This window comes from Vombatus ursinus, unplaced genomic scaffold, assembly GCF_900497805.2.
Source record: "Vombatus ursinus unplaced genomic scaffold, bare-nosed wombat genome assembly UNPS02014798.1, whole genome shotgun sequence".
Classification (NCBI taxonomy): domain Eukaryota; kingdom Metazoa; phylum Chordata; class Mammalia; order Diprotodontia; family Vombatidae; genus Vombatus; species Vombatus ursinus.
In genome coordinates this window covers 54,798,801-54,802,019 of record NW_020954576.1, presented here as the reverse complement: position 1 = coordinate 54,802,019, position 3,219 = coordinate 54,798,801, and positions in this window count along the sequence as shown.

Sequence of the window (3,219 nt, the reverse complement as noted above, 5' to 3'; positions counted from 1 at the left end):
CTGGGCCTGGAGTCAGGAAGACCTGAGTTCAAATGTGGCCTCAGATACTTACTAGCTGTGTCACCCTGGGCAAGTCACTTAGCCTTATTTGCCTCAGTTTCTTCATCTGTAAAATGAGCTGGAGAAGGAAATGGCGAACTGCCCCAGTATCTTTGCCGAGAAAACCCCAAATGGGGTTGTGAAAAGTCTCAGACATAACTGAAATGACTAAATAACAGCAAAGTTTTAGCTTCACACATCAATACTCTCCCTGGAGTGGGGGGAGGGGGGAGGTCATAATTCCTCAAATGCCCAGGGAGGGCTCCTAATGTCCTGTAAGGAGAGGTTCCCCTCACCTACCCACAATTTCAAGGTCTTAGTTACTCTGTAGATCTTGTTTTTTGCTCAGAGACAACCTCCTGCTGGTTGACCTGTCTGCTGCCCAGCGGGGAGGGCTTGCTTATCTGTGAATTTCTCTGGATTGGGATAACCTGACTACCTCCAGTTTATCTCTGAATGTGTTCTCCAGGGTTGGTCCCAAATTATCGTGGAGTATCTTGCCCTGGGCATATCGTTTACTCTCTTGTAAAGCAATCCTTCTCTGTCTTCTTCAGCCCTTTTTCCTTTTTAACACTTTTTAACCCATATTATGCCAGCTCCAAACTCTGAACCATCCCAAGCAAAGGCTGGATGATGCCATGTCAGGGAAGTTGTTGGGAGGACTCCTGAATCTAGAGGGGGGCTGGGCCAGTGGGCATCAAAGATCTGTCTGTCAATTCTGAGAACCTATCATTTTCTTTGTTTAGCAAGTATTATATTGTGGCAAATGCTCCCAGGTATTCTTGCTCCCCAGTTTTCTCTTAGACAAGGTGTGGAATCCCCTGACAAGGGGAGCTCATTGAGTTGATGTGTCCTGGGCCTTAAAGACAAAGATCTGGTTGACAATGTATAGCCAGTGAAGTCGTGGTTAGTTAACACCTGAGCTATATCCTTGTATTTGGTCTTTAGAAGGGGGCCACGTTTAGCTTCAAGGGGACTGGAGAAAGAATAGGTCAGGTAGGGAGGACTAAAGGTACCACACATAGAGATGGATGTGGCCCCATTAGAAGGAGCTACCAGGCAGTGAAGAGGGCTAGGCCAATCTCTGAGCTACAGGAACGTGTATACCAGCAACAAGGTAACAAATAATTGCTGATCTAAACCAAGGACCTGGCTCAAGCCAGGAGCTGGCAGTGCTGAAACAGAGGAGCAGGGAGGCACAGAGACATAATGTGGACTAAGAAGCCTAGCCTTGTCCTTCACTGGTACTGTGAGTCATTCGGGCTTTGTAGGTCAGAAAGGAAGAGGTCACTTCCCTAGTAACTGCAATTTCTTTCTCTCCTTGGGAGAAGCTTACCTCTAGGATGTTACTCCAGCTATGTTGTTGTTGTTTGTCCTTCCTTCTCAAAGAGGACCGTGACATCAGAGAGGTGATGCCATGACTTGCAAGTGAATTGGATTTAAGTGAGGGAGGGCTGTGCAGAGTCAGCAGCCTCACTCTCTCCTAAGGAGCCATCTGGGTCCAGTGGGAAAATATAGATCAAGGTGCCTGGAGATGGCCCTGGATGCAGTGGGAGACCTTGGCCTCTTTAAGCTAAGGTCTTTAACAGGTCTCAGTTTGATTGAGGCAGTGGGTTCCTGGGGAAGGTGGGATCACCACAGAGGTAGACACCCCTGAATTCTTTTCCTCTGTGTGTTGGGGGGTTGTGGTGGGGGGCTACTATGAATTTTGAAGACCATATAAGTTTCTGGGAGGCAAAGATCTACTAAAGGGGGAAGGATATTTGGCTCTCTAGAAACTCTGAGTTTTTGTGTTTGTTTTTGTTTTTTCTGGGAGGTGGCAAGGGGACAGGAAGAATGAAGAAGACAGGCAACCTAGGGTAACACTATAAACCTGGAGAATTATATAGGTTTCCAGGGAAAGTAGAGGCCCATTAGGATAGAAAGAGGGGGTTGCTTTGACTGTATATAGACTCAGGTACAAGTCTTTTGAGCTTTCTTCTCAGGTGCAACAAAACCTATGCTCTACCTATTTATCTGAATACTTATATAGGAACTAAGGACCCTTTCCCTTTGGTCTTGGAGAAGTAGATAGAAACCAAATGTGATGTTCCTAAAGAAAATGGTAGGTAGGGCATGAGCCATTGAAGTGCTATTTTTAAGACCATGAAAACTGAATCTAGTCCACATTTGTTCAAACCACAGTTGCTATATGTAGGATACTACATGGAATGAAAAGATGAATATGGCATGGTCAATGCCAGGGGTAGGGAACCTGTGGCCTTGAGGCCATATGTGGCTCTCTAGGTCCTTAAGCATGGCTCTTCTGTCAAAGGGCCACACTTGAGGACCTAGAGGGCCACATGTAGCCTCAAGGCTGCAGGTTCCCCACCTCTGGTCTATGCCCACAAGAATGCTACTGTCTAATACAGAGCAGTAACAGTGATGGGGACAACCAGGACTAGCAGAGTGATCCTGGGCCAGTCACTTAACCTCTATTCAGTTTCTTCAACTGTAAAATGGGCATAATAATAATAGCACCTACCTAGTGGGTTGTTCTGAGGGTCAAATGAGATAATATTTGTAAAGCACTTAGCGCAGTACCTGGCGCATAGTAGGTGCTATATAAATGTTAATCCCTTCCCTTGTATGCATGCATGCATGCATGTATTGCATGTATATATGCACACATGTATGTATATGTGTGTATGTGTAGTACATGTATATAGCTGTATGCACATATAGTTCCCTAATCCCTTTCCCATAATCCAGACTCACATCACCAACTGCCTTCTGATCTTCTCTCCCCATCCATCCCACAGATACTTCAAACTTTGCATGTCAAAAAGAAAACTCCTTAACTGTCTTCTTAAGCCATCCCTTCCACTTGCTGAGGAACACCACGGTCCTTTATCTACTCTCCAGTCTATTTTCCACATAGCTGTCAAAATAATTTTCCTAAAACACATCACTCTGTCACTACCCTGCTCAAGACCCTTGAATAGCTCCCAGTTTCCTCTAGGATAGGATACAAGCCCTTCAGCTAGACATTTTAAGCCCTTCACAATCTGGCCCCAGCCTGCCGTCCCAGCTATTTCATGTTATTCCACTTCATTCTACATTTTAGCCAAATGAGCCTACTTGCTATGCCTCCTTCTTCATCCCTGTTTTCACATAGATTGTCCTAATTCCTGAAATGCA